The sequence below is a fragment of the Aythya fuligula genome, chromosome 3 (genome assembly GCF_009819795.1).
Source record: "Aythya fuligula isolate bAytFul2 chromosome 3, bAytFul2.pri, whole genome shotgun sequence".
NCBI classification, from domain to species: domain Eukaryota; kingdom Metazoa; phylum Chordata; class Aves; order Anseriformes; family Anatidae; genus Aythya; species Aythya fuligula.
Window position 1 is genome coordinate 79,248,067 of NC_045561.1, and position 26,033 is coordinate 79,274,099.

Here is a 26,033-nt window from a genome sequence, read left to right on the forward strand (position 1 = left end):
TCATTGAAGCTATACAGTAGCTGCAGCATTCTTACAGTCCAATTATAATCATTATACTAGAAAGTCTGCATTTGTTTTAAATAATAAGCATAGATTTTTCATTCAAAAACATATGTAGATTTTCCTCAGCAATGATAAAATCATTTCTATTCAGAGACAGAAGGTTGCATTGGTAAAACTGACAGTAGTGACCCAGCAATAGTGTCTGATCTTTTCAGAATCAACCCACAGTTTGTGAAAGCACAACATGAACTCAGTTTTTATGACAATCTGCCCCTTCTGAAAAGATATGAGCTAGCAACAGGAAAGTCTCTGGTAATTGAAATAGAAAATTTGAGATAGCATATTAAGTGGAAGAGCTCAGGATGAAATCTGAAAAATGTATGGACAATTTTCTTCGGTAAGTGAGTCATGACATGACATAATTGGAAGACCATCATTTTTCAGTTAGAAGAACCCAAGGTAGTTATCTCCATTTTCTGAAATAAATACTGAAACCTCAATCTGCAGGGGCTGACTGAGTTACAGTATTCAATGGAAGTTTGTGCAGCACAGGCTGTACAATGCTGGCTAGCGCTCTTCGTGATTGCAGAAGAACCTCTGATACCAAGCAAAGCTTAAAGTAGTGATGTAATTCATGGAAACATCAGGGATTTGAACAAAAAGAAACACAGCTGAGGAATATTTTGCAAAGAGGACAGAAATGTCAGAAGAAGTTCTTAAAAGAAAAATAACCCAATGGAAAAAATGCTGTTCAAACTAGGATGATACTCCAGCGTATTGTAGAACAGCTTCACTGGAGTTACAGGACCTTTGTCTTTCTTCCACCAGCAAAGTGTGGCCTTTGTTTTATTTCTGGTTCTTTTCCTGACCATCTGCACCTAAACACACGTATGTGTTGCCAGCCTACCCTGGCAATATGAATACATTTTACAAGTACTTAATGAGAAACATCCACCTTTTGCTTGAGGAAAATACATGCTTAAATAACAATTTTTCAAATGCGTCACTGAATTTGTACTGTCCTCTGTATCATTCATATCTGTTTGTCACAAATGAAAGGTCTTGGAAGAGACAGGGAGATATTTTTATTCATTGGCAGATTGTTCCTGTGTTCAAGTTATTGAGGATACTGGCCACACAGAATGCTTTCACTCAAAAGACAGTTTTCAGGTAATTGGGGAACCTTAATTTGAGCACTAGAAATAAAAAAAATAGTGCTTTCAACACGATTTCTCTCTTTTTTTTTTTTTTCTTTTTTTTTTTTTTTTTTTCCCAGTCGACTCCCTATTTATTATATTAATCCTAGCAATCAATATCAGGAATGAGTGTGTTCAGATTATTTGTTTTGTGTTACCTTAACTAACTCAAAAACAAGCCATGCTATCAAAATGGAAAGATTCCCTCATTAGGAAGAATGTAACTGAAGGTTGTGCTAATCTTATCAGTCATCAGCAAAACCACACACTGTGATACAATGGTTACCTGGGGCACACTGCAAATAAATTTAAATATGCAGAACTCAAACATTTAAGAACAAACAGGATAACAGAAACTGGACTGTCACTTCATTATATGCTGAAATCTGATATCCCTTCAACATTCTTAATGGAGCTATAGATAACAGTTATACCAGAGACAAATAGAGATAAGATGTTTTTTAAAACTACGCGCGCACACACACACACACAAACAAATTAAAAAAAAAAAAAAAAGGCAGAGCAAAGTCTTACAGTCATCTTCCAAATAAATACTAGGCAGGCTTAACAGTACAGGGTTTTCATCTACTTGGAGTCATTGCTCTGCTGATTTAAAGAAATCAGGACACCAGCCTTGGTTTTCAGTACTGTTACTGCCAGAAGAAACACTGAATCAGTTAAAAACTTTATTTTTTCAGTCACTTCTTTTAACAGGCTACACAAGAGGATATCCCAAATCTCAACAACTACTAGTGTGTGAACTAAAAACAAGTTACCTCAATAGCTAAGCATTGCCCATTACATCTCTAGGTTCACTCACTGTCCAAGAACACTGTCTCAGAAGACGGAGTCATAAAGGTAAGGTAGCGTAAGACTGCACAGTCCTTCTCAGGAAATAAGAGGTGTTAATTCAAACAGGATACAACAAAGTGTGAGGCTCATGTGAGAACTAAAGATCTGGGGATGAATCATCCTAGTAAGAACAGAAGTTGCAGCATTCTGCAGAAGCTGTAAATGAGTCCAGAGTTTAACCAAGACACATAAACTGAAAACACTGAAGTAGCAAACTGAGTTTCAGAGCAAACAGTTTGAATGAATTTCCCTTGATTACCTGAAGAGCTTAACACACTACTGCTTGTGTGCATGTGCATGAGCTCATATTATATGTTTCCCTCCCCTTGCCTGCTCCAAAAGCAGTGACATCTGACATCATTCTTGTTCTTATGAACAGCATCAAAGAAATAGCAATGTTTTGCCCATCTACAGCACCTGACCAAAAAAAAAAAAAAAAAAAAAAGCTTTCAAAAATGTCAATTTCCCCTGAAATTTAAGCATATGTTAGCATCTCCTTCTCACAGTTACAAGGTATATTCTCTGTCTTCAGAAAATCAGGCTATAAATAGTTGCCTCCCTGCAAATATTTCTTTCATTACTATGTGTAATTGTTTTTGAACTCATTTACGTTTCTGATATCAACATCATGTGGCAATGAGTTTGAAAGTTTACTTCTGCATTTCTGCATTTTGTAAATTGTCCTTTTTAAAAAACAGTCCTACCAAATAATTTCATGCAGCCATTGTATTCACTCTCTGTTTACCTTCTCACCGCATTCAGGTTTTTACAGACATATTTAACCTCTCTCCAGAGTCCACTCTTGCTCAGGCTGAGGAGCTCTAGTCTATAGCATTTTTCCTCTTAAAGGAGCCAAATTGTAATCCATGATGCAATGGATCCTGAAATTTCTGCTTCTTTTCCAGATAGCAGCCTGAAAAACTACTGAAGGCAGTTCAGTATACTGCATATACTGCTGGCAGCACTATTTGGTCACAACTGCTCAGTAAGTCAAGGAAAAATACTCTGGAGGAGAGATCCAGGAAAGCTACTATAACCACTGAGACAGAATAGAAGAAAGTGAAGCTCTTAAAGTACACAAGGTGAAAAAGCTGTTAAATCTCTTTATAAGGAAAGGAAATCATACATGTGTTCATAATACACATTATTGTTTTGGTTGCTTTTTTTTTTTAAGGGAAAAAAAAAAAAAAAAAAAGCCTCAACAGTATCTAGAACATTCAGAGTAAAGAAGGAGAAGCAACATTTGTTTAAAGTATAGAAAAATGTGGGAGTAAATATGAAACCAACAGCTGTCATAGTCTCTGAAAATGCTGTGAGAGATGTAGTGGCATAAACCAGTCTGACAAAACTATGCCTTTCCAGACAGAAAGTCAAGCTGTTATATGATTACAAATGACTCTAGTGAAGAGGAGTACTCATTTGTCGGAGCAATCAGTGCTGGACATGGCACTACACCTTTGGAGTACATTTATTGTGAGTCACCCATGCTAGCAGATACAGATCATAAACCTTTTACTGCAATCTTTAAAGACAGTTTGGAGTGGCACTCTTGCTGCCTTTAGAAACTCAAGCCAAAGCTCTAGACATATATCTTTGCTTTGGCATATCCTCCACTGTTATATTTACTTGTAAAATGCTTAATTGCTGCACGTACCTTTCCAACAGAAAAACAAAACAAAGCAAAAAACCTGCATATATAGAAAGAAAGTGTGATAAATGGTTTTGCAGTCAAAATACATTGCACTCTTTCCAGACAAAAAAGACAATTTATCAGAACAACCTACAAACAAACGTTCTACAAGAGAGTCAGACAGCAGAATATTCATGGGGAAGCCCAAACCTTGGCAAACAATACTTTAGTTTTTAATATTTTGGAGAGTATTTTAAAGAAATTATGAGAGGGAGGCACAAAGAGACACATCAGTACAAGTATAACAGGGTAGTCGTAGTTGCTGATATAGAGAAAACTTGCTGCTATATAGAGAAAACTTCATGAGTTTCAGAGCAACCTACAGAATGAAAACCTACCTACAGCAATAGAGATAATCAATAGAGATAAACTTTTTTTATATCTGCATGATTTTCAGTAGAAACAATTAAGAACTGCAGTGAATCAGAGAAGAATCCCAGGTTTTGATTCCCATACTGTACTGATACAGAACCAGGATAAATGCTATCATAATCAGAGCCATAGACAATCCTGAGGCAGAGACCAAAATTCTCTCTCAATTTACAAGACCATAAACTGGAGTAACTACATTTCTTTAAAATTTTTCAGTCCAGATTTTCATATTAGTCAAATATTAGTCAAAATAAATAAAATTTCACCAACTATATAAACAGAAGAAGGAATGAGCACTTCCATGTAACAGATGGGAAACACAAAATCAAATAATAGAAATACACAAATGGAAACTGCTGACACCTCTTAAGAAATTTGCATTATTATGTCAGACAGTCAGGACTGATTTATTCCACTTGAAAGGAAATAATTACCTTTAGATTATTACTCATTTGTATCCCAAGGTAGCCTTCTTACATGATCTATTGGTGAGACAACTTATCCTGCAGATCAAAGTAATTTTTGCAAGGGCACAGTGTACCTGTGGTTAAGGGTACTGACAAGGGTCTATGATTTTGTAGTGAAGAATTTTAACAGCCTTCCCCATTGCACTGATTCCAATACATGATATCAAACCTTCATTTTCCACAGTCCAATGGAGTGTGGAAAAGGAGAAGAGCTAGTTAGAAGACGCTTGAGAAAGGCCATGGGCAATAAAGAGGATCCTCATTTAGCCTCATTAACATACAGGACAGGAACACTTTGGAGAATTATTATTTGCCTCCAGAACTCGTAAGGTACTATAAACTACAGATGAACTATTTTTGCCAAAGAAGGGGTCAAGGTTATATCATTTCAAAGGCAGGAACAAAATTACATTAGTTTGTGAGCTCTTTTCTGCCTAAAAGGCACATGGAACCTCTGGTTAAATTACTGGGTTTTGATCAGGGTTCAGAGCCTTAACTAGTTTCTCCCTCACCAGGTACTTTCTGTATGTGCTTACAATATTGCAATTAATTTGATGTTCATTGTCAATAGTCCAGGTTTTCCCAAGGGTTACAATGAGGATGTTACATAATAAAGCCATGATAGACTATAGGCAGATGCCACTGTAGGCAAATTCTTAGGGTTCAAAATGTGCATTTGAAATGCAGTACTTTCATAGAATCATAGAATCATAGAATATCCTGAGTTGGAAGGGACCCTTAAGGATCATCAAGTCCAACTCTTGACACCGCACAGGTCTACCCAAAAGTTCAGACCATGTGCCTAAGTGCACAGTCCAATCTCTTCTTAAATTCAGACAGGCTCGGTGCAGTGACCACTTCCCTGGGGAGCCTGTTCCAGTGTGCAACCACCCTCTCTGTGAAGAACCCCCTCCTGACGTCCAGCCTAAATTTCCCCTGCCTCAGCTTAACCCCGTTCCCGCGGGTCCTGTCACTAGTGTTAATGGAGAAAAGGTCTCCTGCCTCTCGACACCCCCTTACGAGGAAGTTGTAGACTGTGATGAGGTCTCCCCTCAGCCTCCTCTTCTCCAGGCTGAACAGGCCCAGTGACCTCAGCCGTTCCTCGTACGTCTTCCCCTCAAGGCCTTTCACCATCTTCGTAGCCCTCCTCTGGACACTTTCCAACAGTTTCATGTCCTTTTTATACTGTGGTGCCCAGAACTGCACACAGTACTCGAGGTGAGGCCGCACCAGCGCAGAGTAGAGCGGGACAATCACCTCCCTTGACCTACTAGCGATGCCGTGCTTGATGCACCCCAGGACACGATTGGCCCTCCTGGCTGCCAGGGCACACTGCTGGCTCATATTCAACTTGCTGTCTACCACGACCCCCAGATCCCTCTCTTCTAGGCTGCTCTCCAGCGTCTCATCGCCCAGTCTGTACATGCAGCCAGGGTTTCCCCGTCCCAGGTGCAGGACCCGGCACTTGCTCTTATTGAACTTCATGCGGTTGGTGATCGCCCAGCTCTCCAACCTGTCCAGATCCCTCTGCAAGGCCTTTACGCCCTCATTTGAGTCCACAACTCCTCCAAGTTTGGTGTCATCAGCAAACTTGCTCAAAATACCCTCTATTCCTACATCCAGATCGTTTATAAAAATATTGAAAAGTACCGGCCCTAAAATGGAGCCTTGAGGGACCCCACTGGTGACCGCCCGCCAGCCTGACACAGCCCCATTTACCATAACCCTTTGGGCCCTGCCCGTTAGCCAATTGCTCACCCATCGTATGATGTTTTTATTTAGCTGTATGGTGGACATTTTGTCCAGTAGGATCCTATGGGAAACCGTGTCAAAAGCCTTGCTGAAGTCCAAAAAAATCACATCAGCTGGTTTCCCTTGGTCCACCATACGGGTGATCTTATCATAAAAGGAAATCAGGTTAGTTAGGCAGGACCTACCCTTCACAAACCCATGCTGGCTGGGACCAATGACTGCTTTGTCCCCCAGGTGCACCTCAATAAGTCCAAGAACCAACTTCTCCATGATTTTACCAGGCACTGACGTGAGACTGACAGGCCTGTAATTGCTAGGGTCTTCTTTCTGACCCTTCTTGAAAATTGGCACAACATTTGCCAGCTTCCAGTCTACCGGGACCTCTCCAAATTCCCAGGATCGTTGAAAAATAATTGATAGAGGTTCCGCGATGACATCCGCCAGCTCTTTCAGCACCCGGGGATGAATCCCATCCGGACCCATGGACTTGTAGGGATCCAGGTGGAGTAGCAAATCCCGCACACGTTCAGGGTCAGTTGGGAGTTTGTCATCCCCACCGTCCCGGTCCTCCAGCTCAGGGCACCCTGGGTCCCGAAGCCCATCATCGGCATTGAAGACAGAGGCAAAGAAGGCGTTAAGCGTCTCTGCTTTGCCTACGTCATCGTCTGTGAGGAGACCTTCCCTATCAAGGAGCGGCCCTATGTATTCTTTAGTTCTCCTTTTTCCATTTACATATCTAAAAAAACCCTTTTTATTTTCTCTCACAGACACAGCCAGCTTCAACTCTAGCTGTGCTTTGGCCACTCGAACTTTCTCCCTACAAACACGAACAGCATCCCTGTATTCTTTCCATGACGCCTGGCCCTCCTTCCAGTAGCGAAACACTCTCTGTTTCCGCCTAATCTCCATTAGAACATTCCTGGTTAGCCACGCCGGCCTCCTGCCCCGCCTGCCTGACTTGCGATATTTTGGAATTGCCTTATCTTGTGCTTCTAGGAGGCATCGCTTAAAGAGTGACCAGCACTGGTGGACATCGAGGCCTTCAAGAGCAGTTTCCCAGGGGACCTTACTGACTAGTTCCCTGAGCAGCCTGAAGTCCGCTTTCCCCATATCTAGGGATGAGGTTTTGGTGGCACTTTTCCTTCTGTCACCATAAATTTTGAACTCAACCACTTCATGGTCGCTATGACTGAGGCGGCCACCAATCACCACATCTCCCACCAGACCCTCTCTGTTTTCTAGCAACAGGTCTAGGAGGGCACCTTTCCTAGTTGGCTCCGTTAGCACCTTTCCTGAAAATAGGGAAAGAATTAGTTTATCCTTGCTCAAAGCATGAATAAGAATGTCTGGATTTCAAAAACAAAACAGAGCAGAAAGTCATGTTTTAGCTATATCCGTTTCTAAATAAATAAAACCAACATATCAGACTGAATGGTCTTCAAGAAATCAATGGTACGTAGAACATGCTGAGCTTGCATGACTATTGCGATGGCATACTAACAAAGAATAAACAGTGAAGGAAAAGACATTTCTGTAAGACGAGAACAAACTCTTCTCTTCTGGTAGGCAAGGAGGATGCTTGCGGTGGACGGGAGCCTCGGCAGCCGCTAGATGGCTGTATTCCCTGCCTTATGCCAGCCTGGGGACGTCAAACTTTGCAAGGGTTTACATTTCATCGGTAAAACAATAGGTAAAAACTTAGCACACCCTCTCTCGCCTGAGAAAGATTTCTCCTTCTGGTCCACCCGCTTCCCCCCATCTGAAACCAAAAGCAAAATAAATCTCGCAGTTGTATCTGGGGCTGGGCAGAAAGAAAATATTCATCTAATTTGATAATGTATTGTGTAGTGTTATGCATTGAAATGCTAAAACCTGATGACTAAACAGACTGAGGTTTGATCATTTAGGGGGAGCAGAAAATGGGGAAAAACAAGCGTTCCAGACAACAGGATAACTTTTAAATTAGGGCTGTTGTATGTGCACGGCACAAGCTTTACAAGGAAATCTCATGATGGCTTTGAGAAAGTAATTAAATACTGCTACTCTTCATGGATAGTTCCCACACTTCAGGTAGAAAATTGAGCTAAAATAAATTGTATTATGTTATCAATAAAAAACTTGCAAGTGTGTACCTCTATTACATTCTACTATAATTCTTTGCTTGCTCCAGAATTTCAGAACCCCAAGATTTCTGTTCTTAATCTAATGACTTTCATGCACACATTCAATGTTCTCAATACTTATTTAACCATTTATTGCTGATTAAGATCTTTTTCTTTTCCAGAGTCTGTCCAAGACTGGCACAGAGTATATCTTAAGAGATTTTGAAATGAAGCTTTGCTACCAAAGGGTCCTTTATGCCTGTGGGCAACTAGAACTGTCAGTCTCATTCCCAGGCATTTTTCTGCTGTTTCATGGTTCCATGTGTATATAATAATAATAATAATAATAATAATAATAATAATAATAATACAGGGCATCCTTGACTGGCCTGAGTTGAAACAGTCTTATTTAGTCAGCACAAAATCACCAGGCTTACGTTGTCAGATATTAGTAATACAAATCATAAAGGGTATTTTAAGATCTTTTTTTTAGCAATAGTTTAAACGCAAAATACAGAACTCTCTTCATTATCCCCTTCTCATGAAATACATAAAGGGGTAAGTTGTTCCCCAGAGCCTCACTGCAGAGAACAGACTTTTCTCATCTTTATGTAATGTATATGATGTCTGCATTACATTTGTTTTTGCAGATACACCTGCTCATCAAGGCCTGCCTTTTTTTTTTTTTTCCGAGCAATTAGTCTTTAGCATCATTAGCAATCAAGTATTATTTTCCACATTTTATATGCTGGCAAAGTGAAACATGCTCTTGTCCACAAAAGCCTCAAAAACTGAGTTGGAACCAGTGATGTCCACCCAGCTGCCTCCTTTCCACCCATCCCACCTCCTTGCCATGCTTTTGGTGCAGGTGGCACTGCCTGCCCACCTTGCCTGTTCATCTTAGCCACAATAGTGAGTGCTCAGATACAGAAAAGAGGCCTCGGTTGTCTGAGGTTGGACAAAGAAATGCAGTTAGCAGCCACCTGTGAAAATTCCGGTTTCCATGACACTCACTGCATGAGAAGGCATCTGTGAGCTGAAGCAAGAACAGGACCCTGTTTTTGTTCAGGTACCTTAGCTCCAAGGCAGGCTCTGCTCTTCCCCTGGCCAACTCATCCACTGAGCAGTAAACTTCTTGGGAGGAAAAAAAAAAGTCTTCTGAAGGTATAAATTATTAAGGTGTAAATTATTATGCTACTGTATCACAAATACATCTCACCTCAGCAAATGGAAGTGCTTGTTTGTTCAAAGACTATGAAATGTTGTATGTTGTGAAATCACCACTTAAGCAGAAGATGCGAATTCTTCTCATTTATCTTAATGGGACATTAACTGGAAATTTAATTACAAGGGAGAGCTAATTATCTGCAGGTTTGCCAAACTGCAGATGGAATCTACTCAACAGAACGAAATCTGAATGCTGAAGTCAACGCGAACAGAAGTTCAATTTAATGTGGGAAAATTTGAACTGAAACCAAATGAGAAGAAGAAAAAAAAATCCTGTAACTCCTCTCAGAGAATCTCAAATGAGACACCCCTCACTGCACCATTCTCCTGGCTGCCTCTCCCTCAATCCTCTGATCTTCTTTGCCCCCCAAAAAAATAAAAAAATAAAAATAAAATAGTAATAATAATAACCACACTAGTCCAGGTCAAAATACATCTCAGTATCTTTTCTTCACCATTGTCATAAACAGACACAACGGAAGAGCAAGGACAGAGCCAGACTATCTGTTCCCTCCAAACGCACTCTCGGCCTCTAACTATATTCAGCTCAGGGAATTTCCTGAGTTTGATGTGGTTTGTCTATTAGTAACCCTCAAACGGTCTCTCTTCTAAGTTTTTGTCTAGTCTCCCCTTGAACTCCTGATCCACTTCCAGCCTTGTTGTGGCTCCCCTTGGTCTGAATGCATCCTGCCCCATTTCCTCTAATTGTGGCCCTGCCGAGACAGTTGGGGAGAGGGAGCAAGAGTTTTAAAATAAATTGTTTTCAAGTTCTTGCTGCTGTGCTGCCCTCCCTAGCATTAGTCTGCAGGTCCAGCTGCAGAGCTCACACTGTGCTTCCTCTTACTGAATGACAGAAAATGCTGTGTGTGGCAGACAGCAGCCTCAGTGAAGCAGCAGGGCATTGCACTGGTAGGAATTAAATACTTCAGAGCAGATTCTGATCTCAGAGTCTGTGTGTAAATCTGGAGTCACTCCGTGCAGCTCAGAAGCATTATCCTGGATTTACTTACTCATATGTGAGTTCAGAATCAGGCTTCTTGTTTTTCAAAATCATCTGGTTTCCAGGCCACAGTGGGGAATATAACAGCAGGAGTGCAGGAGAAATGGGTTATTTTATTAGTAAAATGCATTCCTATTCTAACAGGTATTTCTGTAACATTCAAATCCCTTCAAGAATTTACCCTCTCACATACTTACATACATATAAATGTACATAGAGATATAACTACATAAATGTTTCAGCTTGTCCACTAGAAGCTAAAATGTTTTGACAGAAAGAAACTATTCTGCCCCATTTTTACTTCCTCATTTACTCTTTGTCATCTGATATAATTTCAGAGCTCCAAAATGGAATTCACTCACAGCTGTGTTAAACTGCACACTAGTGGTTACCAAATTTGGATAAGTCACTGGGGTTTTGGTTTATTGTTAATATTGAAAAACATACTAAGGATTCCTTCTCATGAGAAAGTAAAGTTTGAATCCTGACATTTCTAATTGTGAGTATTTATAAAATATATTAAAAGGAGACATTTCAGACTCCTGGAAAAAGTGAGCTGTTACCAGTTTGGATTTTGAATTTCCTCATTTCACTCTGGGGAATGAATGTAAGGGGAGAGTAAACCTTCAAGAGTATGTTGTCTCTGGCATCAAAATAAAACTTTGAGTAACACAAAATGCCCATTTCTGCTTCACACATCCCTCCACAGACCATCCTCCTTCCTGGGCACTGGAGCTGGCTGGTCCAAGAGCTCTTCTCAGCTTATCTCCATGGGAAAGAGCAGGCCTTGGTCACCAGCTGGCTTCAGAGCCAGGCTGTGGGTTCAAACAATGAGCTGCCTCAGTACCAAGCTGTGAGATAAGAATTACATATTCTCTTGTGCTCATAACAGTTTTCAAGTGTTTTTGTTACATCTGTTCCGTTTCTGTGTTCTCTCCAGAGGGATGGGGTTATAGGACAGACCTGGTACTCCAGTGATCTTCAGAGCTACACCTCTGAGGCCTTTTAAGCCCATCAAAAAGCCAGAGGTCAGCAGAGAGGATCTGGACAAACACCAGCCTGTTATTTCTTGCATCGATGTTAAATATTGGCTTGCAGAAAAATAACTGGAAAGCTGTCCTAGTAAGGGTCATGGAAAAAAGTGACGGCAGTACTTTGCTTGTACACTAAGAGGTCTAATGGCAGAAAATGTGTCATATTCAGTCACTGTATGACATATCATGGAAAGCCTGTAACACATGTTCATGTTCATATGTAACAGGTTAGTTCATAACTGTTCATAATACATAGATGGACTTGCCATATCACTGACTTCCACCACATCACAACTGTGTTTTACTTCCCTTTTCTTCTTCATGGTTATGTGGCAATTACGCATTTTCTTCCCTTGTGATTGTAACTGTGTCCTTGACAGTCTCTTTTGATGCTCCTAAAGGAACCACTCTGGAGATAGTAGTTACTCATTTTCAATGTATTCTGTTTATTTAGGATACTATTAAAAAGATGGAAATAAAAATGTACCCTGTGCCTGTATTGCAGAGCTACGGCTTAAGTTACAGCTACAGATCAGGTGAACTAAAATTTTCCAAGTATTGCCTCTTAAAATTAAACTGTCTTTCACACTGAAACTGGAACTAAATCAGGTGAGAAAGGATTAAACACAGTTTAAATCTAGAACTTTTCCACAGCTGCAAAACACATAAAACAATGGAGAAACTCTATATGGGAGAGTAGAAAGTTAGTTAAATAAGATAAGAGCTCTTTTTGTTGTTGTTTTTGTTTTTTAGTTTGTTTTTCAACAAAACTCCTCAAAGTTATTTCACTTTGTGAAATAAATGGTATGTTATTTTAGCGAATGCTCTTGTGGAAACCAAATGTACATATTACCCTTTATTTGGACTTGAATGTTTAAGGGAGCAGAAGAGTGACTTCTGAACTGTTCATCTTCTCCTCCTCCTCCCTCTTTCCCATTGTGAATGCTACATATTTGTATTGTATGATGAGTAAACACTACGCCTATCAAGGAAACAGTGTAGAGTCTGGTTAGACATGCCACATGCCCTCCCCCAGTAGTGGCACAGAGAACAAACTCTCCAAGATTTTGAGATGTAGCCAGTTTTCAGTCTGCATCACTTGATCTTTCAAGACTGTCTGACTCAAAACAGTATGTACAGTGGTGGGATGAAAGTGTACCCCATACCATTCAGATGATACAGGTCATCTCCCACACACAACCAAGGATTTTAGACAGACTTGAAGATAAAAGCAATTCATCTTCATTGCTCTGATTTTATGGATGTATCATACAAGACAGGCAAGTATTTACAGTTGAGACAAAAGGCCTGGGTGAATCATGTCCAGGTGAATGTAAAGTCTGTATTTGATGATCTTGGAAATGTCCTCACACAGCCCTTGGGGAAAGTCAATCTTAAAGCTTACAGGAAGGACCGAAAGATCTTTCTTTCATTCTCAGTCCCTGGGAAATCTATTGCTTACATTCTCAGTTCATGCCATTATCAGGATCCACCTTGTCTCCTCGTGAGCTCTCCCAACACTGATCACAAAGCTGACAAAACTGTGTTCAAATCAAACAGATTTCAGCCAACTCATTGCCACAGACTGTTTTCCATGTGTAGTCATGCTCCCAGACATCTGTCTTGAGCAGCTGTCTTCTTTATAGTCTACCTACAAAAGGCATTGTTCTTACCACAGCTATGGTAGATTGGCAGTCCATTAAGTAAATATGCATTGAAAGCATAATTAAGGGAATCCTGCTTTTACAGGAGTCCATATCTGGTTTATGGACATAGAAAGGTCTTTGATAAAATCTTGTAAGATATTTAAATATTTAGGTTATTTTTAGAACTTTAAGACATTTTTTTTTCACAGTCGTACAGCATGTTTGACAAATAGGTCTCCTTTCACTGCTTTTCTCATTCTGATACGGGACAATTCCTTCATTATAGAATGATACTTCAGCTATAATAATGCTTGGGTTAAAAATAGGAGAATCAGGATTTCATTAATCTCACTGAATAGCTTTTTCTCACATTTGTTCATTGAGTGCGCTAGCTCAAAAGGAGAGCATGAAACTTCAGCCATGTAAAGTGTGCATTTGTCTTAAAAACTAATTATACCCCAATAATGCCTGAGTTGTTAGTTCCGCCATTCTGCAGATGACACTAGTGATTACACAGCCTTGAAAGTGGATGTTGTTTCTCCCAAGTTCACGTTCATTTGTATTCAGTATATGTCCAACTTCTTGAAATATTGAATTTTGCATATAGCCTCGATGTGCTAAATCAGGCCTTCTAAAAGGCTTTCTCAACATCTTTCTGGAAGATCCCATGTGCAGAAAACATTCTAAATGATAAGTATCTGCATATCCTGACCAAAATAATGAAGTAAATAATTATTAATTTAACAAAACCCAAGAAGACATTCACACTGTTGTGTTTTTTTTAATACTTTTGCAGCTGATCAATGTATTAACAGCTGTTGGCATGGACAGTCCTGCTGTGTCCTGTCCTAATGGACACTGCTGTTAAATTTTGAGCTGTCAAGACAACTACACACATCTTCAGAAGTATTTGCCAAAGTGACCACAGACACATACCAGATGGAAGATTCTTTGACCAAATACCTAATTGCTTGGTGGACAATGCTTGGAAATATTTCTTAACAGGAAAGCACTTTTCAGATTGCTCTGAGGTCAAAGTTGTAGATCTCTCATGAGTTTTATCACATAGAACTCTTTTGGTTTCCTCAGTCAATTGAATTACCTTGGGAATGTAGAAAAAGTTTTATTTCTGCAGCCTAAAATTTGATTTTGTTCACTCTTTGAACAAGCTTAATTGTTCATTTGCTTTTCAGTTGAGCAACCATCCTATAATGCTGTTTTCTCCTGAGACTTCATGCTCAACATTCAAATGGTCAGCCAGGTCTTTTTTTTTTTTTTTTTTTTTTCTGGTGTGAATACTTTTTTTCTTAAGAGATGGAAAATAAGATGACCCCACGCAAGCTCACAGATTTTTTAGAAAGAGATTATGCCATCAATCATGAGTCAGTCTTGAGAAGTAACGTTTGTAGTCCTACTACTTACCCAAGTGAGACAACTTTCGCACACTTATCAACAGCAAGTAGTTTGAACATGCAGAACTGACCTTCCCTACGTGATAAGTGTCACATCAGATTATTAGTAGAGCTTTCATCTGTAACAACTTATGGGCAAGTCCAGATCTGACATATGCACTGATCTTGGCTGGTTTCACTCTCCTGTAGGTAGTGTGATTGCATTCAGCTAGTCAAATGCAGCAAGAAGAGGGAAGCCCTGCACCTGGGGAGGAACAACCCCAGGTAACCAGTATATACTTGGGGCCCCTCACCTGAAAAGCAGTTTTGCAAAAAGAACCTAGAAGTCCTGGTGGACACCAAGGCCCCCTAGTACAAGAGAAACAGGGATATACTAGAAAGAGTCCAGTGTAGGCCCACCAAGATGATTAAGGGACAGGAGCACCTCTTCTATGAGGAGAGTCTGAGAGATGGGACTGTTCAGCCTGGAGAAGAGGAGGCTCAAGGGTCATCTTATCAAAGTCTATAAATAACTGAAGGGAGGGTGCAAAGAGGACAGAGCCACGTTCTTTACATTGGTGCCCATTGCCAGGATGAGGCAACGAGCATAAACTGGAACACAAAAGTTGTGTCTCAATATCAGGAAGCACTTCTTTACTGTGCAGGTGACTAAGCACTGGCACAGGTTGCCCAAAGAAGTTGTGGGGTCTCCTCCTTGGAGATCTTCAACAGCCATTGGGACATGGTCCTGGGCACCCTGCTCTGGGTGTCCATCCCTGCTTGAGCAGGAGGTTGGACCAGATGGCCTCCAGAAGTCTTCTCCGACCTGAACCATCATGTGATTCTGTAATAGTCTGGGAAGGTTCATTGAGGGACATTCTCGTTTTCAGCTTGATCTAATGAGGACAATCTGGGAAAATAAGCAATGCCAGTACCAGCTAAACTACATATAGAACTAGGTATGGAATTGGCAAGAAGCTATGGAACTGGTATTTTCTGAGCTATTAAAACTTTTTCACATTACTTCCACAGCTTCCATTATAAACCCATGTCAGACACTAATGAAGTTTTTGCAGTTTTAAAAAAATCTACCTGCAAAACATTTCTTTCTTAAAAGGAACCATTCATTCACTCTACAAAAGCCAAACAGATTTGTGTAAAATACTCTGGAAAAAAACAGCAACCCTCAAACCCTGCCATCATCCATCATGCCTAGCATTCTCTGGCAGAGGTGCAAATAAATCACATCACTACAAAACTGACCAAGTGGGACATAATATGCATGTATTACATGCCAAACCACTGGTCCTGTATGCGTGGAGCATATGCCAGACCATTGGTCCTGTTCATCATCTGTCTGCCTCTTTTTCCTGTCACATAAACTACACAAAAGGTATTCTACCATAATTCACAGTACAGCACAGAAACTCATTAGCACAACTTTAGTGGCAGCAAAACCATATGACTTCTGAAGACCTTGCCTTTTTCAAAGGAGAAAATTGGAATAGGCAAGCACCTCTATGCATTGAGACCAATGTCACAGCTGGAGGGTGTACACATCCTACATTGGCCAGCTCTGAAATCCATCCAGATCCCAGGGAAGTCCATTGATCTATGTTTACTAATCAAGTTGATTAAACTGTACCAAATATTATTAGTGCTGTGTGAGTCCTCTGCTTACCATCAAGCCTTGTTTACTTTTCTCAAGCTGCTGAGGAGCCTGTAGGCAACATGGTTGGCTACCTGGACCTGGACTGCTCTCCAGGCCCACTGGTTCAGCTCTCAGATGCAGGTCCAGGAGCAAAAAGGACAGCTGTCTGACTGAGCTGGCAGCATTGCCAGCAATGGGACTATGTTTTCTAAGCTGAAATGAGTGCTGATCTCCAGCATCCCTTCATTTTCTCTGTCTAGATTGTAAAATGGTGGAAGGTAGGAGAGAAGGAGGCCTTCTGGCTGTGGTAGAAGGAATTAATTGTGGCTGTCTCAGGAAACTATCCAGCTCAGCCATCTCAGCCATCTGTAATCACTCGCATCAGGAAAGAAAGATTTGCCACAGTCAGACGTGAGAAGCAATATCTCTCTCTAGATCTGCTCTTTGCTGTTTCTTTCACCAAAAATACAGTGTTGTAGATGAGCATAGAATTGAGCAGATGATTGATAGAAAAATGCTCCAGTATTGGAAAGGCTGGTCTGTCCAAGCTCTGCCTGTGGCTGGCTACAGAGAGCAAATGAAGGCTGCTGTAGATCATGCATGCAAAGAGGTATGTGGCAGAGGTGAAGTTGCCTGAGCTGAAAAAAAAAATGGCAAACCTGAAACTACTCCCACCAAGTCAAAGGGAGATGAGGTGCTTGCTGATTTTTTCAAAACGGTTGAAGAGTGGCTTGCTGCAAGTTTAATGAAAGCAACACACATTCTCTAAAGTATTTGGCTGGTTTGGGCCATTGTATGCTTCTTGCCCCAGTGAGAAACAAATCAATGCAAGAAAAATTCCTAATCGTCTGAAGTAAATTCTGTTAAAATCAGTGTGCATACTAGTATGAGTAAAGCTATGTACATGTGTAAATGCCTACAGGAGCAGAGCCTTAAAGGCTTCAACCCTGCCAACACTTTCACACCTACTTAAGTTTACTACAGAGAATAATCCTATTTGGCAAAGGGAAATCTCACTGTGGTGTTGTACAAGCCTAGGAGCTGGCAAGATCAGGACCTTGGACTCTATGTTTTCTACAGCAAAGCATATTTTTTGGCACTAAGGAAATCATAGAACATAGTTGAATAATCAGATACACAAAACCTATAAGTCTTAAACTGAAAGTACTCAGGGAAGGAACTATATTCTTCACAGATAAAGTCAGTGTTTAATAAATCATGGGTGCTACCAAAATTCAAATAATAAATAAAGAAAATAAGTTAGCATCATTTATTTATTTCCTTCTTTGTGGATTAATGAGAAGGTTGACATGAATAAAAGAAGAATGTACAGCTTTTTATCATTAATTCTGTAGTTTAATAGTATTATATTTACTCAGGTGTAGAGACTTCAAAACTACCTGAGTGCATGGTGACATTTGAAAGAATATATAAATAATGCAGATCTCAGGTTAGCCTCACCCTCCAACTCCTTGGATAGCTAATAAACTTGACAGCAGGCAGCACTGCATGTGACAATGGCTCCTGAGAAAAAAAAAATATATAAAATTCTCCAATCTACTTGAAGCTGGGCTAAAATCTCTCATTCATTTTACATGGATCATCAGAGAGCATCTGTGAGATACCAACAGTTTCTGGATAACACAACAGAGCCTGCCAGCAAAAGCCTTCCCTTCAGCATTACTCATTTCCTAAGACAAGCAGTCTCAAATTCAGCATTCTTGACTAAAATCATGGAAACTAAATATTGAGAATTAAAAAGCCGTGTCATGGGCAACCTGAGGATACTTCCAAAGCCTCCTTCTGAGCCAGAATTTATTGGGTCAGCAACTTATGGCTCCTCCTAGCCCATTTGGCCACTTGTATAACCAGCATGTTAGCAACAGGAAAACATACCCCTCTGTGACAGTAAACAGCTCCCATTTTGAGGCCTCTTTTTACTTTGGCATAGCAAAACCAGACTTCATTGCAAATAAGAAGTAGCCCCAGGGAGGAACAAGAAGCCATGCTTGCAGTGTAGAGCTCTTTGAAGCCCTTGAATTTCATTGCACTCTGGTTTTAGCAAACCTTTACAGAAAGTGGTCTGTGTGGTGCTGTGACCCAATTGCTTCATTGTAAGTTTGGGGGCTGGGTGAAAGAAGAAATTTGGGAAGATAATGGGCAAAAGATTCACACATATATTTGTAAGCTTCATGATGTTTTTGCTGAACTGCCTGATTTCTAGTCCAAAACAGAAACATTCCTGGAATTTTCCAGTAAAATTTCTAAAAGCTTTAATTTTGATCCATCATATATATATGTGAAATTTAAAAAAATGCATTTCAAAACAGTTTTTTTCAATATTTCTAGTAGTCTACAGGTTTTGCAGATTAATTTAGCAAATGTTAAAAAAATATTTCTCACTGCCTTAGAACTGAATATTAGTAAGTCTGCAGTTATAATAGCTTTTTCAGCAAAAATGGTTTGCAGCATTCATATAATGAAAGATAGAAAGCAGAGGCTATAAAATACTCTTCTGATAAAAGCAATATTACTGATAGAAATTTCTAGGTTTAGATAGTCCTCATCATATTTCTCTTACAAACTTAAGAATGTTCTTTATAACAATTTCATAATGTAACTATCTAAAACTTCTCTATTAAACCCTGGATTCAAGCAGGTATTCATTTTTAGTGATTTTACAGACACAATTGGTACATTGCTCCTGGCAGACTGGCAAGATAGCACACAGGAATTATCTCATTTAACTGTAGATCAATGCCATGACTGCAACTATAAAATTGTAGGCAAATTGTACAGTAACTACAAGGTTATTATCAATCACTTTTAGCTCTGCAGTGGCACAGGAGAGAGGACAGATACCATAATAGGCTCTCTGCTGAGTACATTTCATTAATATACTCTGTTTTCTTCCAGAGTCTTGCACATCTCTAGCTCCTGACGGCTACTTTTGTCTTGCTAGTGATAAAAGTAAGGAAATCAAACCAGGTTCAGAGCTGTACAGTAAATACATCAGGATCAGTGATGTTTTTCTTCTTATAGATGAACGACTTTATTTACTTCTATGGTATTTATTAGAAATGCATCACATATGCATTTAATAGAATTAACCAGTATATTTCTGCTTTCACTTAGTAATTATTAGGTCTCTGCTTTAAGCAGAAGACAAAACCAAAACAAAGCCCCTTTGTGGATTTCCATTTTAGGCAGGTTATTGAACATGGTAGCATTACAGAGGCATAAAATCAAGAGGCTGATTAAACCCCAGTGTTGTTCCTCAACAGTTCATCAGGTTTTAATAGATAATGCACAGGCATAGGAACAGAGCCACGTGCTTTGTCACTGCTGTTCATTATAAATGTCTGCAAAGTCATTAGAAGGAAGGGATGCTGCCCAAACTAACCTGGATAAGCTTGAGAAGTCAGACCATGTGAACCTCATGAAGTTTAACAAGGCCAAGTGCAAGGTGCTGTACCTGGGTTGGGACAATCCCAGACAGGAGTACAGGCTGGGTGGAGAAGTCATTGACAGCAGCCCTGCAGAGGAAGACCTGCTGGTTGTGGTGGACAAAAACCTCGACATGAGCCAGCAGTGCATGCTTGTAGCCCAGAAGGCCAACTGCATCCTGGGCTGCATCAATGGGATGCAGCCCTAGGATCAATGGGAGTGGCCAGCAGGTCAAGGGAGGTGATTGTCCCCCTTTGCTCTGCCCTTGTGAGGCCCCACATGGAGTACTGCATCCAGGTCTGGGGCCCCAGCACAAGAAGGATGTGGGACTGTTAGAGTGGGTCCAGAGTACGACCACAAAAATGATCTGAGGGCTGAAACACCTCTGCTATGAAGAAAGGCTGAGAGAGCTGGGGATGCTCAGCCTAGAGAAGAGGAGGCTCTTGCAAGACCATATTGCAGTGTTTCAGTAGTTAAAGGGGACCTATAAAAAAGATGGAGAGAAAATTTTTACATGAGCAGATATTGATAGGGCAAGAAGGAATGGTTTTCAACTAAAGGAGGGGAGATATAGACTAGATGTTAGAAGCAAATTCTTCACTGTCAGGGTGGTGACACTCTGGCACAGGTAGCCCAGAGGAGCTGTGGATACCCCATCCATGGAGGTGTTCAAGGCCAGGCTGGACAGGGCTTTGAGCAACCTGGTCTGGTGGGAGGTGTCCCTGCCCATGGCAGGGGAGGTGGAACTGGATGGTCTTTAAGGTCCTTTCTTACCCAAACCATTCTATGAGTCTATGAAAGTCATTTAAAAATCTGTCCGTGAGGGAGACAAAAATTGATTGATCTGCACTGTTTGCACACAACCAGGGAGCCAACAAATGGGGTGCTGTGGTCGTCTTGCCCCCACCAGCTGCAGACTCTGCACAACACTCCCTAAGTATTCAAGACCTGTTTTTACTCCACCTGCAAACCACCTTTTTAGATCTCTTGTGAATGACACCCGTCAGAGTATCATCATGTAACTCCTGGGCTTCTAATCATGCCATCAGCATCTATCAAACACTTACTCTTTCCAGATTTTGCCATGCAGTCAAGCTTTAGGCTACCTTAGTGTACTGATAAACTGGACAGATCCAGATTTGAAGCAGCAGTGTAGGACTTTACCCTTTCCTAACATAAATGTTTTCTGCCCATCTCAAATATTTCCTTATAACAGTACCCTGTTAAAAATATTTATTTAATTCCTGACCCAAATCCTTCATTTCAGGTAAACCTCAGACTTCATTTCTCTTGTGGACATGGTAGAACTTAATGTTCTGGAACAGGGACACATTTGTAACACATATTGTCACCAGAGGGTCTCTTGAAGATTTTACTCCAGAGGAAAACTGAATATGGCAATTACTTGCTCGAAGATTTCTTCTTAGCTGCCTGTATTTCACCTTTACACCATGAACAGAGGAGGAGGGGCTTCCTGGATAGTAAAGTGGTAAATTTATTCCACCTATCAGTATAAAGAGGGTGTCATTCATGAAAGAACTGTCTGCTGATGATCCCTAACTACTTTAGAATAATTTCCCAATAGTAATACCTTAGAGTATTTCACAAGGCTGTTCTAACACAGAACTTCTTGATAGGCTTTGATGTAGATGTATAGGGACACATTACATCCTCATGACATATGCATCCTTTCATTAATTCGACCACAGCATTAATTCGACCACATAACAAACTCCTGGCTTAGAAATTACACAGTTCTTGTGAATTCAGTGTATAGGGTAATGGTTCAACAAGCTTTGTGTCTGGGATCTGAGTCTATTTTCCTCCCCAAGAGCTACAGAGAAAAATTCACATCCAGAGAGTTAGTTCAGGACAAAACAGGTCTGGTAGCCAAGAAACCTAACCACTAACCTGCTGAGTGTCTGCAGGCAAGTCATCTGCTGTCTTTTCCCTCTGCCATGCATTCTCTATCTATGAGGATGTCTGCTGGTACTGCTGTTCACTGCATGTTTCTGCAGGGCTAAAACACTCTGAGACCTTCCCTCCACATGGTTCTGTAGGTGATAATGACTATAAGTATCTATTCCAGGAGGTTTTACCATCACACCATTTCTTAGTGGAATTTCATTTCATCCAAATATCCCACTCTTATTTTCCAGTGATTAGTCAAATCAAGTCCCCAGATGTGAGTAACCCTCCAGCTGCTTAACTGCTGAAGCTTTGGACAGCTGTAATACTATTAAATATGTCCCCAGGATCCTTATAGCTAGCACTAGTCTTTTATTTCCTCTTTTTTTTTTTTTTCTTTTTTTTTCTTATTATCCTTATACAATTGTTTTGTATAGCTGGTGCAAAACCAATATTAAAAATAAACAAACAAAAATGCAACAACAAACACCCATGACTTAGTTCATTTGTCTTTATAAAATAGACACATATACACACATACATTTATATGTTTATAAAACATACATATTTTGGATATGGAATGCTGGAAACCTTCTAAATGTAACGGAGGTATGAAGTCAGAAAACTTACAGTAAGATATGCCTAAGGATTTAAAGATGTGTTAATTTAAATATAGTCTGCCAATAAAGAAAACTGTTTAAATTTCTGTGCATACTATTCAATGAATCCTGCCTCCAGCTATCTACTTGTCCATCACCAGTAATCAGTGACCTTGCAGGGGTATCGTTTATCTGAACCCTGAGAAAACCTATATTAGCAACTCTAAGAAAACTTAAAACTGATTCCTCAAGAACAAACTGTTGTGTTTTTTTTTTTGAAGGTTCACTGTATATTCCGGTCACCATGACAATAATTACTGAGCATTTCACAGTGTTATCTGAAACACCACAGGGACCTCACTTACACAAAATAGAAAACAAATTGCAGTACACTGCATTCCACTGGGCTATGGCAGGTAAGTATGGATGAACACTAAGATTAAACGACAGGCACAGAATCAAATACTGGTAAGCAATAGGATCAGTTCATAGCTTCCCCCACTGCCCATAATGTCTTCATAGGACAAATAAGCTTTCTATTTCAGTTACATCATCTATAACACTAGCCTTAACTTTGCTACCTTTCTTTCTGCCTATTCTTTTTTTCAGATGGCAAGCTCTCAGCGAGGATCACATCTCTTCACTGCTTGTGAGCTAGACAGCCCTGACACATGTTAAGCAACATTTACATAGTTACATGTCTGTTTTCCTGACTTCAAATTAATTTTGTCAGAAGTATAAGCTAATATGCAAGAATAGCAGCATCATAGCTAGACCAGGGTTACATGGAAACAAGACTCAGACACAGCTGGGACAAATACACCAGCAATTAATGCTGAGGAGAATGGACTGCAGAAAACAGAACACAGCCTTTATGAAATTACCAACATGAGACCTGAAAAGGAGAAGTACTTCACCTGGTGTAATTGCTTGGCTCCTCAGAAATGAAGTGCCCCATTAACAGCTATATTTCCAGTGTGCAGGTGAGACTGTTGTCAAATCTCTTACTATTCAGTCAACAAACCTAGGACAAAATTATGTGTTGTGCAGCAGAAAACTTACAGCTGAGAAATCTTCTTATCATGCAACTTTTAGCTGCCCCAGGAGCTATAACTGACATCAACCACTTTTATGCCCTACTACCTTATTTTTTACCAAGGCCCTTCAGAACAGAGGGAACATTGCAATGAAGTACTTGAGCTACCATGCAAGGATGTATTTATTTCAGTCAGATATAAAGAAGAAGGCATGCTCGACAGAGGAGAGATGGGAGATAGGAGAGAGAACAAAATTAGGGAAGTGAAGAGGAGCTGTTTAAATTAACTCATTGCATCTGTCTTAAGTCATACAAAAAGATATAATTTTACCCAAGAGCAAGCCTTCCAAACGGCAATTTATTTTCTAGAAATAATTTAATGACACACCACTACTTGAGTGCCTGGTACTTTACATACAAATAAAAATGGCAAGTCCCTGCACTTCAGCGTTGTCATCTAAATTAGACTTTTGAGACCAAGTCCTCTGCGGGTATAAATTAGCATAGCTCCACTAACAGTGGAGGAATTATTTATGCCAACATGCACCAGAAGGGGAATGGTATTGGGAAGAGACATTTTTTGACTGCAAATAGTATGGGGAAAAGGCATTTGTTGACTGTAAAACACTACCCCAGTCCTGACAGTTTTTATTTAAATTATTAATCCTCTGGGCATCTATAGTGAGTCAATGATTTTTCAACATTTGTAGCTCTGAACATCTGTAGATTTGTAGAGATGAATCCATATATAGATTTTAAAAACCATAGGAACAGACCTTGCAGCTTGCAAAAAGAGGTAAAACAAGCATGAGACTTGTAGAACAAGGGGATTCTATAACCAAGGCTTTTCTGTTGTTTATGTAAAGCGCCTGAAACTTTTGCTTTAAAGGCCACGGACATCATTAGGATAAATGGTCATAAAAATTAAATATGCTCACATTTAAAACAAACAAGCAAAAAATCCTGGTGTGTTAATTATTGTCAGAGCCATTGTATTCTCTGAACTGTCAGGTAATTTGCTAGAGAATATAAATCTTTCTAAAGAGAAGTAACAAGCAGTAGAGAAGGCATGAGCACACTCCTCACATCACTGGTCTGTGCAGTTAATAGTTAGTATCCACAAATGAAATGTAATCTCCTGCCTGATGGGATATCAGTCATGAAAGCACGGTAAAATGTTAATTTTTGCTGTAATGGAATTTAATGTATTTAAAAAAAAAAAAAAAAGTATACAAATTACAGCCAGAAGGAATCATGCTTTTAATTCAGTTTAGTGAAGAAAAGTATCCAACATGTTACCCATCATGATCACAGGACTCAATGACATGTCTGCATTCAGGCTTGCCTTGGAGCCAAGGCATTTGTAATTTATTGCAACTGGTTATGATTTCATCAAACAGAAGGACTACAACTGGTCAATTCATCTTTCAGTGATACATTGATAGTCCTTCAAAGGTCATACCATATTGCTATATTTTTTTTCTTTTTCTCAGGAGATGTTCAGTAATGGTACTTCTACCTGCTGACATGCATCAAGACAGTTCATTTCTGAAATGTTCCTTGTGAATATTGGGAAGCCAACAACTATGCTCCCATTTTATCACTGCCAATTTCTATTTTAAATATCACTGATGTGTTTCTTCTTATCAAAAAATATATCCAAGTGGACCTACAAGATGCAAATCAGAAAAGCAAGAAGAATTCTAAAAATATGTTTTAAAATATGTTTTACAACATAAATTTAAAATATTTATTTATATTTATTTAAAATATATGTTTAGTTATTTAAAGAGAAAAATTTTTGCAGCAGTAAGAGATTAAATAGTGTTCTGAACAGAAGCACTACCAAATACTTCCTTCTTTGGACTTGTATTGAATATGCTTTATCAGGAACTGTTCAGTCATCAGTCATGTTCTGCAAGTTGAATGACAGTGATGTTTTCCCAGGCTGATCAATTCATTAATGGGGATTATATATCACCCCATTTATTGTAAAGTGTAAAACAAAGGCTAAGTGGATAAAAAACTTTTTGACAGATGAATATTGCATTTCTTATTTGACTAGACAGAAGTGAATCAAATTCTAATATGAAAAATGTGCTTTTTCTGGGCTTAGTTTCTTTCTCCACAAAAGTTCTGTTTAAAACAGTAGAGATAGCATCTTTCCTTAACTGAGCAAGCTTTTAAATGAAATGCAATGTTAGGTGTACAAATGTTCTCTTACTGGTGGAATATCAGCAAATAATCCTATCAGGTTTAATAGAGTCTTATACAAGGTTATCTGAGTATATAAGATATGACCATTTCAGGTAAATTGATTAAAAAAAAAAAAACAACACATAACTTAGTAGGTTTTAAGTGAGGGTTACCAATATGGTGTGGTGTTTTATAAATCATATTTATCTGTAAATTAAATCTATTCATATAAATCTTCCAGATATGAGAAAAATTAATAAAATACAGATCAGAAAGCACCATGCAAAATAAATAGATATATTTTATTGCACATGTTAATGAAAATATGGAACCTGAGTGACTAGAAGCTGGGGACACATTTATTAAATACTGAAGAAAAAATGAGAATTTCAGTATAAAAATATTTTGTTAATGATTTGTTTTATCTACCATTGAAAATTATCTAGGACAGCAATTCTGTACAG

The 26,033-nt window shown here is 39.5% G+C and overlaps 1 protein-coding gene across 1 annotated transcript in view; it reads right to left on the minus strand.

Annotated features, from left to right (window-relative positions):
- THEMIS (thymocyte selection associated) overlaps window positions 1–26,033 on the minus strand; it is a 91,260-nt gene that overhangs the window by 14,858 nt on the left and 50,369 nt on the right. The gene's annotated exons all lie outside the window — the stretch shown is intronic.